The sequence below is a fragment of the Dasypus novemcinctus genome, chromosome 21 (genome assembly GCF_030445035.2).
Source record: "Dasypus novemcinctus isolate mDasNov1 chromosome 21, mDasNov1.1.hap2, whole genome shotgun sequence".
NCBI lineage: Eukaryota > Metazoa > Chordata > Mammalia > Cingulata > Dasypodidae > Dasypus > Dasypus novemcinctus.
The window spans coordinates 5,397,682-5,414,588 of NC_080693.1; the positions used below are offsets into that span (position 1 = coordinate 5,397,682).

Below are 16,907 nucleotides of genomic sequence, written 5' to 3' on the forward strand. Positions count from 1 at the left end.
TTTGGAACAGTCATGATTTTTATTCTTATTACTGAGCACCACACCTTCAGGGCATCTGCAGCACAATGTAGTATTATCCATTTTTCAAAAGCCCAACAGCTATTTGTGCTAGTAGCTATGGCATGACAATACAGAAAGAACATATCCATCCTCACAATACACTTTCCCAGGCAGTTGCTCTGAGCCTACCATTGGTCTTTTCATTGAACTCATCTCATACAGAGTATTTCCAGAACAGTCAGAATTTCAGGGTGATAAGTTTGGAGGTAAGAGCTTTAATGGTCCATCAAAATGGGGGAAGTAAATAGTTAAAAGGGGATTCTTTCTCCACCTTGCTCATTTGCAAACCATTTATAATGTCTTATTAAAGGCCTCTGAATCCACAGAGTCCAGGGATGGTCTAAGAACCTGTGGTGATCTTGGGTAGCCAGCAAGCCATCAAGTGGAGAAGGAAGGGACGGGTGTGCCACATTCTCCAAAAACTTTCTTGCAAATGTTTGTGTTCCTAAAGATTGGTTTGTGGATCAGAGGTATGACTCCACCAGCAGTGATGAAAATGATAATCCAGGTAGGCAATATCACTCAAGATAGGATCCAATGAGAGTGGGTTATCAGAAACAGTCTGGTAACACTGCTACTTTAGCAACTGAAGAAGGGACTGTGAAATCAGAAAGTAATGGAAATATACATGAGGTCTGCTTTATTTCCATATTTAATAACAATAGTAAGAAGTATAATGATCATGTTCTTTGAGTGTACTGTGTTTGCAATCATCTTTCCTTGCTGTGCTATTTAAGATTCACTTTCCCATAAGACCAGTCATCAAAGCCTTTGTTTTTCCTTGGTTAGCAGCTCATGGGAATAAAGCACAAGAGAGTGTAGATGAGGTTTTGGTGTTTACCTACAAAGGAGGGGATCTGGCAGGACACAAGGTCTCCCAGACTATCAACTAGACTTGGGACAAAGTTCTTCTACTGAGTGCCAGGTGGTGGCTGAGAATTAGGGCTTCTCCCTCTGTATTTACCAGTCTGGTAGCACTTCATTAATGTTTTATCCTTTCTGACATAAAGAACATATGCTCTGGGCTTACTGCACATGCACCTGGGTGCTGGAAAGGTATCGAAAGAAACATATCCTTGAACATCCTTCTATTCTCTACTGCTCACACAAATCCAAAGTCCTGGGATTAGATTAAAACCTGAAATTGCTTCCATTTGAGAGGTTCATGTACAACTCTTTCTCCAACACATCCCAAAGCCTGGCTGGGTTTCTGGAGGCCTTGTATGAATGGCCTGCCAGGCTTGCTTCACATATTGGCTCTTGCTGTTTTGGAGAGTCTCTGGGAAGCAGGGCCAAGGGTTCCCTGCTCCTCTCAGATTATTCCCATATTACACTGCCACCTTCTTCAGTAAATCAATTGATCAATTAACCAATCCATTTTAAACCAGGGAGCAACTCTCAGGCGCATGGAGTTGAATCATGTCCTGTGGGTGATAGTGACCATTAATCCTATAAATCAGGTGATTGTCCTGAGACTGGTATGACCTTAGGTTCAAGGAAGACACTTTGTCCCCACAGCATCCCTATAGGTTTCTGAGCTGATTGCGGGGGTTGAATGTAAGATTAGAGGTAAAGTAACTTGTCTGTATCCACTTAGTCTGAAAGTGATATAATAGGGGATCTACAGGCCACTTAAATAAGTGGAATCTTTTGGAAATTCGTCAAACCACTGAAGTACTAGCACTGATGGGTGCATGGACAAGACTGAGGAAAGGTACATGGAGGGGCATGACTCTCAAGTGGGGAACAAGGCAGAGTTGACTGGCTAGAACACAAGACCTGATTCAACTCCATGCTTCTGATAGTTGCTCCGTGATTAGATTGGATTGGTTAATTGACTAATTGATATTTTGGAGAGAGTGACAGCATAAGGGAATAATATGGGAACAATGATTGTTCTCCAGTGTTCTTGTATTATAGACCAATATGATTGGTGGAAACTGACAAGGAGAAAACAAATGGGCAGTAATACAGAGAGAGAAAAGAGGCAGGGAGGTAGTGAAGGTGGTAAAAAGGAGAAGACAACATCATGTATAAAAAGACATGGAGAGTATCTGCCTTCTTAGAGGAACAAGAGGATACAGGCATTCCTCACTAGCCACAGTTATAGTATTTGAGAGCTGGGAAAGGGACTCTGGAATCTTAGACCCACTCCTTCACAGCTGAGGTGAAGTGACTGAGGCCCTAGGAGAGGCGTGTGGTGGTGAGGACAGAATTGTGTCCTGGGAGCAGACCACACGCTGTCATAACCAAGAGGAGCTTGAATTCTGCCCTCAACCCTAACTTTCCCATTTCCTTTCACAAGGTTGATAGATCACCATTCCTGCCCTGGTTACCAGGAGGCTTACTTCACAGCTTCTGAAGTATCAGATACAGAGAACAACAATTTGCATATAATTTCCTTCCTCTTTCTGTCTATTTTGTAATCTCTCCCTTTCTTATTCATAACTCCTCTTTATAGCTTTTCTCCATTCTATCTGTTCCTTATTTTATGATTCTTATCCTGAAGGAAGTAGTCTCATCCAGGAAGTTGAGGTCATGGGAAGAACAATGTCTAAAAATTTCTTCCATCCCCTTTACCTATTTTCTTAGCATTGCCCTGGTTTCAACATATGTGCATCACTGAATCAGCTTGCATAAGCCTGAATGGTCCAGGCAGGGAACTGGGCTGGTTGTCAGAAGCTTTGGCCCACACCCAGTGGAAGGAGCACCTGTGAAGTTAGTTCTGGGGTGGGCTCTCCCCTTGCAGGGTGTTCCTGCACATGTGCACATGGTCATCAAGTGGGTTCCTTTCCTTGCAGCTGTCTACACTGTTCAAGGAAGAGGAGTCTCTTTTCATAAATTCTCTTTTCCTAGAATACACTGAAGACACTGAAGAAATGGATGAAAAGGCAGGAAGAAGAGGAAAAGGAAATGTGAGTGTGGAGTGGATAGGATAAAGAGAGGAAGGGAAACAAGTTCACGTATTCCATTGCTTTCCTACCCTTCTTTTGGCACTTTAGGAAAATCAGCAAAACTGAGAAGAAACTGAGGTTTCCAGTATTGTATGTGAACATGGAGGTGGAAACATGAACTGGCTGGTCAAAGTAAATGCAGACAATTAATGATCCGAGGTGTCTTCTGGGTCCTGTTACCCACTCCAGAAAAACTCCTCCATCCACCTCTGTGCCTCCCCAGTGATCCCTACTACTGACAGCACAAAGACCTTGAGCTGGAGGCCTCAGCCTGAGTCTCAGAGGATCTAGAGATTACATGATGTTTGGAGACTGAAAGGGGATATAATACCAAAGAAATGGAGATGCCTCAGTGCTCAGCCCCTTTTACCCAATTCCCTAATCAGCCAATTGAGGGAAAATTTATTTTTCAGTTTGAAAGACTTACACTGAGTTTTAGAAATAGGTTTGGCATTTAATTTTAGATGTTAATACATTAAAAAATTTCTCTCCAACTACTTGTTTTTCTTCATCCTTATCAATAAAATAAACACATAGATAAGCACCCTAAACAAACTTAGAGTGAATGAATGGACAGATAACTGTAAATTTAAGACTTAACTCTGTCCTACCAATGTCTTCTAGACATTTCATTTCCTGAAATCTGTTCCCTCACATGAAAGGGATCATGGGAACAATAATACCCAACTTCAAGCCAGTGAAGTTGGCTTTCAGTGCTGTTTTCACTTTCATGTCAGTTTTGCTGTTTATAACACCATGATTCACATTTCTTTCCATAAATATATTACCCCATTTTCTTCTGGCACAAAGTATTATCAAAACCGATGATGAGATGCTAATGTTCTTTTCTTTTCATAATGCACTTGCTTTACTCTAATGCACAAAAGACTTCATTCTTCCTTTACACCCTAGTAATTTTAGCTAGAATATGTCGTCCTATAAGTCATTCTGAGTCAATACTCAGTGTAAGGTTTTATAATGCAGCTTCAAAGAATTTCTTTCCAGAAAAATAAGGAATTAGAATTTTTAATATTTTTTCATGTCTTTGCTTTGGTTTTCTCATTCAGGCACTCCAGTTATTCATAGATCATACTTTGTATGCCTGTCTTCAATTTCTGATATTTTTTTCCTCAAATTTGTCAAATATTCACTAATACTTGGTCATCCTGCATTTAAAAGCACTAATCTTAGAAATAACCTGTAGAAAAAAATTGCTTTAATTTGGTTTGCTGATTTTTAAAATGCCTATACACATAAAAACCTGTCAGCCACATTATGCCATGATCTTATTACCCAGCATCTTGCCAACATGTGAACTGAAACCATAAAAATGTTGGACTCCTACAAATGGGCTCACACTGAGATTTCACAAATGCACTCCCAGGCTTCCTGTATGTGGGAACATTATGCTGCTCACTGAGTAGACAGCCATCTGTGGAAGTCATTGAGCCCTGATCACAGCTACATCTATAACACATTCTTGTGGTGTATCTCTTAAACAAATGACAAGAGCTACATCATTTAAGCCTCCTTCTTGCACTTGACCTGCCGTGCTCTGTACAAGTGAGTTGGTTCCAGTATCTTCCAGTAAAGTTTGGCTGAATTTATGAATTACATAGAATTGGACATGGCAGAGGAATACTGGGCAAGAAATGAGATTCTATCCCAGCTCTACCTTACTTCCATGGCTGAATGTGAGAGAATCTTCGAATCTCTGGACCAAACAGAGATCATGGGTAAAAAGAAAAAAAAACCATTGATCTAAATCAATTCATGAACTAACAAAAACTAAGAAAAGCAAGCTAAGTTCTTGTTCTGCACTTGCTTTCCAAATGATGGCAGAAGGCCTTGATTGCCTCTAGGAAACACAGAACCTAAGACAAGGATATCAAATTCTTGGCTTTTCTGAGGAGAAAGAGAATATATTAGAGATCTTATGTGAGCAAGGGAGTTGAGCCAAGCAATCAGGTGGTATATACTAGGGTAGAGGAGCAGTGATGGGTGATGTTACCTGCCTATCACTCATTCAGGTATTGTCTTCGGTGTGACAGAACCATTCCCTGTCCTTGTCTGACATTTGGTCCCATGGAACTCACCACCTGGCCAGAGGAGGGGACAATGAAGTTGCCATCATCAGTATTTCAAGATAGTCATTAGTATAGGCATATTTACAGAATAAAGGCAAACACTTAAGCAAAATTATATAATCACCTAAGAGGTACTAGAGGAGAGGGTGGGGAAAGAAGGAAGAGAAAATACACTAATTTCATCACTGCTCACAATGAGGATTAATACACACTAAAGAAATGGATGATTAAGGGAAAATTTTTTAAAAAAATTACTAGAACAAATCACAAACCAGAAAACATACACATGTACACAGAAACATACAAGTGCAAGAAGTGTACTTTTGAGTACTCTTGCCCTTTAATAATGTGATAATGACTTTAAGTAGTTTCCAGTGTTAAATACAGTTAAAATTAGCATCAAAACTAGAGTGCAGCTCTTTTTCCTTTTGCAGCCATCGCTGAAGTGGCAGGGGCCAAAATGAAGTTCAATCCTTTTGTGACCTCTGGTCAGAGCAAGAACCCTAAAAGGCATTTCAATGCACCTTCCCACATTCAGAGGAAGATTATGTCTTCCCTTCTTTCCAAGGAGCTGAGACAGAAATATAATGTTCAATCCATGCCTATCCGAAAAGATGATGAAGTTCAGGTTGTGAGAGGACACTACAAAGGTCAGCAAATTGGCAAAGTAGTCCAGGTTTACAGGAAGGAATATGTCATCTACATCGAATGGGAGCAGAGGGAGAAGGCTAATGGCACCACTGTCCGTGTGGGCATTCACCCCAGCAAGGTAGTTATCACTAGGCTAAAACTGGATAAAGACTGTAAAAAGACCCTCGAACGTAAAGCCAAATCTCACCAAGCAGGAAAGGAAAAGGGCAAATATAAGGAAGAAACAACTGAGAAGATGCAGGGAAATAAGAATCTTATGTACAACTTCCATTAAAAACTGCTAAAATGAAAAAAATAGCAATTAAGAATTACAGTTTATATTTTATAGTTATAAACAGCTTAAAATCAGTTAAGCAATGGACTTTTCCACATAGCAGAAGACAGATGAAAGTGCACACCTCTCACGTGTATGGAAAAGAATTAAAGAGTATGGAAAGAATTAAAGAGTTGTATTGTTTGGGAATGATAGGGAGATAGCTCTATCTCTTTGCAAAGGGAGAAGTAGGCCATGCTTCACACACAGAGAAATTCAGTTAAATCATATGAAAAGGAATTTCAGGTTTTGGTTGTATTATTTCAATAAGTGACTTTGCAGAACTGAAGACCTGGTTTAAGGTTTTATGAAGGAAACAATTTGGTTGAAAGGCAAGAATATTCTGGTGTGGGAGGAGTGGGGTGGGAGAGTGGGGGGTATACGGGAGCCTCTTATGTTTTTCATAACATAACATTTTCTGTGATGTATGTATCTTCAAAAAAACACAATTCATAAAAATGATGGGGGGAAAGTGGGTTATATGGGAACCTCATGTTTTTTTTGAATGTAACATTTCATGTGATCTATTAACTTTAATAAAAACATTGAGGTGTAGCAGTGCTCAGAGATGTATTCACCAAATAAAATGAATGTCTCATGATGATGGAGGAGATTGTTATTATGGGGGGAGGAGTGGGGTGAGGGAGTGGCGGGTATATGGGGACCTCATATTTTTTGAATGTAATATTAAAAAAATAAAGACAAAATAAATAAATAAAATAAAATGATTTCAAATTATAATGATGAACACTTTGAATTTTAGCCCTATGTATTAAGAACTGTTGCAAAGTACCTAGTTATGTGTTATTTCATTTAACCTTTACAACCACCCTATTAAGAAGGGACTCTTTTACAGATGAGAAAACTGAGGCTTACAGAGATGAAGTCACTTGTCCAAGGTTAACAAGGGTCTGCCTGCCACACAGTCTATGGCCACAATCATTCCACCCAGACTGTCTCCCTACAAATAGTGCAGCTGATACCATGAGGGCAACCTGCCTTTCCCCTTCTGAAGTGTTTCCAATCAGGGCATGTTGTAATACCTATCCTACATCTAGGCCACATATCCCTTTATTGGCCCCCATATTGATGCACAGTCCTGCACAGTCACCCACCATAACGCGTTCTTGTGTTGAGCTATATTACTGGGTGGCTGTGAGGACTAAATGCTTTAATACAGGCAATAGTGCCTGGCACATGGAAAGCACCTAATAAATGTTATTACTATTACAGTCATCATCATTACCCAGTTTACACCTGGGGCCTCTGAGGGTTTCCTGAACCAAAATGCTCTCTGGTTACAGTGCCTTTCTCTGTTCCAGAAAAGCAAGGACTCCGATCCTCGGGATCCCATGTAGTGTATTTCCTTTACTGGCCTAAGTATCCCATCAACAAAACCACTTATTTCGGTCAGACTGAGTGAGTCTCTGTTCCTTGTAACCCAAACCGTAAAAAAATATATAGATGGATTGTTTTGATAGGTGAATTTTTAAAAAGTCTCTAAAGTTACATTATTTTTTCAGGAATGAAAACATTTAGAATGAAAGTGTATTAATCAAAAATATATATAGTTTCAAATGCAGGTTTTATTATGTTACTAGGAGGGAGAAATTTTATCATCACTAGAAGTATAGATATGGGTCCTTTTTGTTTCCAGGTAGCTTACTCAAGAAAATTATGAAGAAAAAAACAATGAATTAGAATTAATCTGTGAAAACAATTTCTGATGTCCTGACACTTGAAACTTTGCTCAAAAACTCTCCTCCTTTCTGAGACCTTTGTGTTTTCCATGACAACCATTTCATTTGCTTCCTCCTTCCTTATTAGTTATGCATGCAATTTTTATTATATATTTTCTATATTTGATCTTAAATTGGGTTATAATTGTTTTCCTTGAATTTCTTTATGTATTCTCTCTCACCTAGCAGAGTATGAACTCCAGTGAGAAGTGATTCCTCTTCATTTCTTTTAAAATGGCAGTGGTGTATAATGTAACAAGCAGGAGATATGAAATAAGATGATACAGATGCTAGAGCATCAAGTCCCAATTCTCTCACACATTGATAAATCACTAAACCTGTCTCAGTCTCCATGGCATTTCTATAAAGAGGAGATGTTCTCTATCTGATTTCAAAGTCCACTGGGTTTTTCACTTTGCTTCTCTGACTCTGGTGGACCAAATTCATGAAAAGAATCCTGAATATTTAAATCCTCAGGTATATGTGGTACCGCTCATATTCAAAACAAATTACTACATGGAATGTGATGAAATGACAGGTAGTGTCAAATGGCAAAGGCCACCTGATCTGAATTGCTGGAGGGCATTTACCTTCTGACACTTTATCTTTAAAGCAGTGGTTAGAATCAGATTCCAAGCCATGGTATTTCATCACATATCATAAGCTAACACAGCCTGCCTGCCAGCCTGTCCCCCCAGCAAGTCCATTAGTCTAAAGTTAACTTGTCATCACTCACCGGCCACAGACTCTGAGCTTTTACCTGGCCATAGAAAATCACAACTTGGTATTTATAGCTCTGGCATTCATATAATTTAATGCAAAAATCTCATCTGACTGCACTTACAGATTACAGCTTAAATTCTGTCTTCTCTTTCTCCCCTCCTCCAATAATTTATGACTAAATAAGCAAAAATTAAACAGAAACACTTTCAGTTCACATTTCACCTCTCTTCTGCAGAATCATATCAACAAAATAATAATAATAATGGTAGAAGTACTAATTTGTTTTCTGTAAATTGTCCAAGTAAAATATTCAGGATTCCAACCAGTGCATCTGAACAGTAGGCTAGGATACTAAAGGAATGTGTTTTGTAAAGATGCAGAGGCCATCTTAATCAGCATATTAAAGCGGAAGATCATAAAATAAGAAAGTAGTTTTTTGTGCTGTTGAAGTAAAATACCTGGTAATTACCAATATCACAGTGGGGTTGTAGAAGTAAGAAGCAAAGTAAGTGTGTTTGATGTGTTATGCAATTGCATTGGAAATATTTAGTAAGTATATGAAAATTAAGAGATCCCTCAGCAGGTTGCAGGATCAGACTCCTGCAGCAGCTGGCAATTGTTGGAGAGTGGATGGAGAATATGTTGCAGTTTTGGACTCCTAGGGCAGCTGGCAATTGCTGGATAGAGGGTGAAGACTATGTTGCAGTTTTGGACTCCTGCAGTGGCCAGCAATGGCTAGATATGGCCAGATGTACAAGGGAACATTCAAGTTTTCCATTGGTTTCATTAGTTTATAATAATAACCTGTTGTTGCCTATGTCTCAGAGGATACACACTAGGAAAAATGAGGTCAGTTTCCACTAAGCCAGGGGTTGAAGGTTTCTTTACCCCTGGGAGGAGCAGCTGCTGAAATGACACAAAGATACTTGTTCAGGGTCTGTGCCAGGCTAGAGGGGACATAGCTGCCGAGTCCCTAACAGTGAGCATAGGGCCTAGTCCCCCAGGCAAGTCCCCTTTAAGGAAATGGCCCTCCTGAGCCAAGCTCAGGAACCACAGGTAGACCCACATTGCCCCCGCTAGTAAAATGGCAGAGCTCCACCAATGTTGAAAGTGAGAGCACAGCAGCTTATTCTGTCCTCAATTTAAGGCTGTCTTGAATTTGTGCATCAGTTAGAATATCAACAGAATCATAATAATGGTAGAGGTCATCATTTGTTTTCTATGAATTGTTCAAGTAAAATATTCAGGATTCCAACTAGTGCATCTGAACAACAGGCTAGGATACTAAAAGTATCATAGGATCAAAATCACTTACTTGATATGTCTGACACAACAGTGGAGTTCTCATAATTGGGGCTAAATCAGGATTCTTTACAGATACCATTGGATTCAGTTTTCTCACCTGTCATTTAAACAAAAAGCATTACACCTTAAAAAAATTCAAAAGAAGGAAAACACTACATACATAAAGATATGTATTACAGGGCTATACACTAAAAAATATAAATTACTTCACTGCTAAACAACTGGGAAGTGAATTAGTAAATCTTGATTCTTTAATAAGATGAAGTACCGAGAGCTGATGTGGCTCAAGCAGTTGAGCAACTGCTTCCCACAGGGAAGGTCCTAGGTTTGATCCCTGGTGCCTCCTGAAAATAAAAAAAAAAAGGAAACAACAAACAAATCAACAAAACAAATTAACTCAGGGAGCCACTGTGGTTCAGTGGTTAAGCGCCAGCTTCCCATTGACAAGTTCCCAGGTTCAATCCCTGGCCCTGTACCCCAAACAAAACAAAACAGAATAAATAAATAAATAAGATAAAGTACCATTTAACCCTTCAAAATAGTCATTATCAAGACTGTAAACCAATAGAGGAAAATATTTGTTACATAACATTGAGTGAATAAAACAAATTATAAAGGTGACTGTATATAGCTACAAATACGTTGTATTAGGTTAAAATGCCCATATATACTCTATTAGTAAAAGAAGAGCTGATGCAAAATAGCAGAAATTGGTTGTTTTTTATGAAGGGTATTTATTTGGGGTCAAAGCTTACAGTTACCAGGTCATTAAAGTGCAGGCTACCTCCCTCACCAAAGTCTATTGCCACATGCTGGAGCGAGATGGCTGCCGACGCCAGCAAGGGGTCAGGCTTCCTGGGCTCCTCTCTTCCTGAGGCTTGCTCTTTCCCGGGTCAGCTGCTTTGCTCTCTCCACAAGGCCAGCTGTAGATTACAAGGCAAATGGCACATCTCTCTTCCCGGGGCCTCTGCCGTATCTGCTTCTCTGTGTGTTTCCTTCCCAGGCTCCAGCTCAAAAACTCCCAGCTCTGTCCTTTGCCATGTCTTTTCTCTGTAAGTCTCTGTATGTGCAGGGATGCAATGTCCTACTGACATGACCCAATCAAAGCCTTAATCATTGTTTAATCAAGTAAAAGAGAAACCTCTCAATCCAATACAATCTAACATGCCTGGAGGAACAGACCAGGTTACAAACATAAGCCAATATCTATTTTTGGAACACATAAACAATATCAAATTGCTACATAGTCTATGAAAAAGATGCATGTAGGGAGGAAAGTAAGAACAAAAGGGGCTCCCTCTGGAGGCAGCTGTTTAATAAGAACTGCTCCAATAGTCACAACACCCCTGGGTTGGGGACAGGACCCTTGGTGTGCAGAAGGAGGAGACAGAGTCCCTCCAGGGAAGGGCCACATGGTCCCCTGAAGGTGGCTGCCTGGGCCTGTTAAGCCAGGATCTGTGATTCTGAAATGAGGTCCCTTGTGTCCTGCCAATCACGCATCCCCATCCATGGCCTTATAAATGGGATGGGCCATGCCATAAAAGGTTGGATAAAGCAGCCCAGTACTTTGGAGGACAGGGGTCTCCGTGTAAGAAAAGTCCATGATTCAGTGTCAAAGGAGGCCTTCTCAGGTTGGAGATGGATTCTGAGTCTCTTGTCTCTGTGCTCAAAAATGCTTGTCCATCGCATCATCCCAATCTTTCTAAGTAAAATTGGACTTCATCAGTTGTTTGCCAGTGGGCATCTGACTAGGCAGTAACACCCACCATAGACAAATGGACGTTTTCTTACTGTCATAAATACCTAAGTTGATAGCAGAGGGGCATGGAGTCTTCAAAAGACTCTCAGTTGTCAATTGGCCCCTTTCTCCTTGTCACCCTGAACAAAATCTCCAAGTATGGTTTGACTTTCCAATCAACTAAAATTTGGAACTTTGGTTTTAATTTGGGGTCCTCTTTGGAACCCTGTACATACCAGACTCATAGGCAATTGGCTTTCTCTAGGGTCTCCCATCCATGCTGGGCTAGGTTTCCACTAGCAGGATGGTGGCAGGATCATTCAGAAGAACCCCTGGCCTGCACAGTTCACTAATAGGGTGTTGCCCCATGATAGGCATCAGGGCTTAATAGGGCCTGAGTACATGGTATGGGCATTTTACCTTCTTTTCTAATTTTGAGACAACCTCTGTAGTTGTAGGAAGAAGCTGGCACCCTGGCTTGGACTTTGTCTTGCCCATATCCCTTTAGCCACCTTGCCAGGGATTGGACCCACAGTAATCCATGGAGTCAGGGTTCAGAGAATGATAGTAGCAGAGAGCAATAGCCACAAAGGGGCCACAGGCCCCAGGAACACCACTGCCTGTGGGCTGCCATGTTATACTTCCTGTGAAGGAGGTGCCCCTATTGCACAGTGGAACCCCTGCCTTTGGCCTCTGGGGCACAGTACACAGACGCACTGTTTGTTCCCATATAGTCTCCCAGTTACTTTCAGGCAAAGCCTCGTAATTCCCAAGTACTACCTGCCCCAGCAGCCCTAGCACCAGGGCAGGGGTTGCCCACCTCCTGTCCCTATACCAATTCCATTAGGTCAATGGCTTTTGGATAAAATTAGCCAATTTGACTCAGACTAATCATGCCCATTCTGGGGAAAACTGGAAACCAAGATTTCCCCTCTTGACATACAAGGGCTAGCTGTCTATAAAACCCACGGACAACTCAGATTTGCAAAAGCCACAATTTAGGGAGTTTTGGCAAAACCCAACATAAACAACAAGCATCAGCACAAAGTAGAACACACGTTAAGTCATCAAGCCATGGAACCTCCCAGATAGTAGTTTTCTGAGAACCAGTTAGTAAGCTAAGAGCAATCAAGAGGCATTATACCTCACATCCAATGGCTGTGACCAACACACCCTCCCTGTTGCACCACTTACTTTTAATATGTATTTTCTTAGAGAAGTTGTGAGCTTACAAAACAATCATACATAACATGCAAACTTCCCATATAGCACCCCTTCAGCAACACCGTGCATTTCTGTGGAACTGCACCACTTATTTTGAATGAGTCAAGTTGGGGATTTAAATTTGGGTCTGGGTGGAAGTCAGGTGTGACTCAACTGGAATCTGAGACCTTAGTGCATGATGAATGTTACTGTAGGTGCTAGGGTGACAGGGTTGCCAGGAGGAAAGACAGGAAGTATAATTAGTTAGGTGGCTCAACCAGAAGGTGTGGAACACACAAGTAGAACAAGGGGAAACTGTGAGCCTGTGTTAGTCAGCCAAAGGGGTGCTGACATAAAATACCAGAAGTTGGTTGACTTTTATGAAGGGTATTTATTTGGGGTAGGAGATTACAGATACCAGGCCATAAAGCATAAGTTACTTCCCTCACCAAAGTCTATTTTCACATGTTAGAGCAAGACAGCTGCCGACAGCTGTAAGTGTTCAGGCTTCCTGGTACCTTTCTTCCAGGGCCTAGCATCTCTGAGTTCAAGTTTCCTTTCTTCCCAGGGCTTGCTTCTTCCTGGACTCAGGGTTCCTTTCTTCCTGAGGGTGGCTTCTCTTTCCTCTTTATGGGGCTCCAGCTTAATGCTTCAGCATCAAGTTCCAAAATAAAAAAGCCTTCAACTCTGTCCTTTGCTATGCCTTTTATCTGTGAGTCCCCACCCCTTGGTCAGTGGGGACTTAATGCCCTAATGATACATCCCAGTCAAAGCCCTAATCATAACTTAATCGTGCCCAGGTACAGACCAGATGACAAACATAATCCAATATCTATTTTTGGAATTCATAACCATATCAAACTGCTACATTGCCCTTTTAAAAATTTTTGCTTGAATATATTTCAATACTTTTTATTGCCTCCTGCAGGTGTGCTCACATTCAGTCACTATCTTCAATGATTCCCTTTGCAAAACACCTTTGCAGCATCCCTAAGAAGATATTGGAAGTGGATGTGGCTTAAGCAGCTAAGTACTCACCTACCACATGGGAGGTCCTGGGTTCAGTTCCTGATGCCTCCTAAAGATGATGAGTGAGGCATGCATGTGATGTGAGGGCCAGGTGTGGTGAGCTCATGCAACAAGATTATGCAGGGAGTTGATGCAATGAAGAGAAACAGCAAGGAAACAAAATGAGAGACACAATGAAAGACATAAGCAGGGACTGTAGGTGGCTCAAGTGATTGGGTGCCTCCCTCCCACATGGGATGTCTGGGTTCAGTTCCCACTGCCTCCTAAAAAGAAGATGAACAGAGAGCAGACAGCAAGCACAAGCAAAAAATGGGGGTGGGGAGTGGGGGAGGGGATAAAAGCAAAAAAATGTATACTTCAATCCCTGCTAAAATCCCATTTCAGAAACCAAGACTCGGATGCTTTGAAGGGGAAGGCAGGCACCCGATCTCCTCTCCAGAGCAGGTGGGCCAGGGAGTATGTCAACGGAGGCTGGACTCACAGAAATGCCTCGGGCACCACACACTCACCTCCTGGAGGAGAATGCTTGTTTACAAGACACTTGCACACTTTGTGACTTTGCTGTGCATTCCTGCAGGACAGGGGTCCTGCTCCCTGCTTGGCTCTCCTAGAGGCCCAGAATATGGTAGGTGCATACCTTCATTCCTTGATTTGATCTTCTCCCACACCACAATCAGGCAGCAAATTAGGAAATGTGACTGCTGCCAGTGTTAGTCATCTGCTTAGCAGGGTAGATGGAGTCCCTGGCTCCCTGCCCAGGCCTTTCCAACCCAGGTGAGACCTTGGCCACTGCTGGAAGGACAAAGATGTTAATTAGGAGAAAGAACCCTTTCAGTCATTCCTGCAGCAATAATAATTATAATCATCCTCATCATCATCTCTAACTCATGTAGTCCTCACACCAGTGGCACCAGTGAGGAAGGAGCTATTATTATCTGTTTTCACAGCAAGGCACAGAGCAGTTAAGTAACTTTTCCAACATCACAAGCCAAGAGGCAGCACTGCTGGGACATGGACTCCATCAGGCTTAAAGCCGAGTCCAGAGGCTGCTAAAACCTCAGGACAATTAGCATCCCCAGCTGGACCCAGAGAGGCTGCCAGCACAGGTGGGGTGAGTTTGGGTGAGGGATCAGCACTACAGGAAATGTGGAAGTCAGTCAGGAGCCTTCAAGGAGACCCACCTGCGAGCACTGGCCCTGAGGCCACAGCCCAAGCAAGATGAGGCCTGGCAGGAGAGGCAGGCTCGAGCTCCCTAATTAGAGGGTTAATTGTTTCATGGGTGCGATGCGCAGGGTCAGAGGCTCCGCCAGCCTCTCAGGCACCGGCCTGGGCTGGGAGCCGGGAAGCCTGACCTGCAGGGCTGACCTTGCAGCAGAAGCCTGAAGAGTGGGTGGGAGTGAGGCAGGCAGAGTGGGAGAGCACCCCAAGGAGAGGACACGGCCTGGGTAGGACCTGGGGCTACCGCGCTCATCTTTACTTCCCTCTTATCCTTAGAGAGCAAGTGCAAAAGGGAATTATTAAAATTCCCATAACCCTGTCCCACCCCCCAGATGGCCTTAGATCCGCCCTCCATCAAGCAGAGATTCTGCCCCGCCATTCCAGCAGCTGTTTGCGCTTGACAAAATGCCCAGTGGTCTTGTTCGATCCTTACAACCACCTGGAGGGAGCAGGTGTCCGGCCCCTGTACAGAGGGGAAACTGAGGCAGGGGGTGGTGTGCCTTCCTGGGCCACACAGTAGGTGTGCCTCTCCTCGTCCGGGCGGCCTCCCCCACCCCCGTGCAAGATGCACTTCCTAGCGCCTATGGCTCTGGGTGGCTGGGGGGTCACGTGACACATCCAGGTAAAGCGCTGAGCAGGTGGAGCTCAAGGCCGCGGCTGCCATCGTGACGACGACGAAGCGCCTTCCCGGGGAGCCCGAACGGGGTTCCTGAGTCCTCCCTCCCCTGAGAACCTGCAGCCCCGCGGAGAAGGGGCGTCCTGCGGGCAGGGGCCCCGGGAGCGGGGACGGGCTGCGCGGGGACAGCAGCTGGACCCCCGGCGACAGGCAGCGGTGAGCCCGGGGTCGGGGTGAGGAGCTCCGCGGAGGGACGTGGTGGGCGCGGGGGCAGGAGGAGCCGGGGAGCCCCGGGATGAGGTCCAGGGGGGCCCAGGCGGCCCAGCGTGAGAGACGCCGCCAGCGCGGGGAGCAGGCGCTTCAGATTGTTTCCATTCTAACACCTTTTTTTAAATGTACTGGATGCATATAATTTCTTTAACACTTTACTTTTTAAATAATTTCAAACTCACGTACTGTGGCAAAAACAATACAACCCCCTTACACACAAGAGAACTCCAACATACCCCCACCCAGGCCCACCACCCGCTTTCAGCATTTTCCCGCCTTTGCTGCAGCAGACTCCTCTTTACAGCAGCATTTACCTGGAATTCGCTTCCCCCTAAATTTAATGACGCACCGTGCAGGAAAGGTGGGGACACACGCGCGGTGGGAAATGAAAGCCCCATCATCTGTAACTCACCACCCCCGGCAGCCTGGTCATCCTGTGAGTCTCTTTTTCCCGTCTTGAAAAGAAAAGAAAAAAATTCACCCCCGAAGGGGCAAAAAAAATTCCAAGTGCCTGAGAGATGACTGCACGGGGACGTCCCGTGGCTGGGGAGGTCCAGGCAGGCTTCTGGAGAGAAGGTGGGGTTCAGGATGGACCTCGGGGAGTGTGGGAAAGGGCGAAGTTTAATTTCCTCAAAGCGGAAGCCGGAGCCGCTCTGCGCTGAGGAGGGAGGGAACGGGCTTCCGGCGGCTTTGGCGCGCAGGGAATTTGAAAAGCGGCGCCAAAATGAGGGGGCCAATGGTGAGTGTCGGGGGCGGGGCCAGTGGTGAGAAGGGCCAATGGTGAGTGTCAGGGGCGGGGCCAATGGTGAGGAGCGCCAATGGGAAGGAGGGGCGGGGCCAATAGTGAAAACGGCGCCAAATTGGAAAAGCCGCCAGCAGTGGAGGCGGCGCCGAGGCCCAGCCCGCGCGTGTGGAGAGGCGGGAGCAGGGACTGGCAGGGGTCGCGGAGCTTAGTTAGGCCACACGGAGAGGCTGGGACCCCTGAAGGGCCCAGTCAGTGG

At 43.8% G+C, this 16,907-nt stretch overlaps 1 pseudogene; it reads left to right on the forward strand.

Moving 5' to 3' along the window:
• Window positions 1-5,561: 5,561 nt before the first annotated feature.
• Window positions 5,562-6,026, forward strand: LOC101420153 (large ribosomal subunit protein uL24 pseudogene; annotated as a pseudogene).
• The last annotated feature ends 10,881 nt before the right edge of the window (window positions 6,027-16,907 follow it).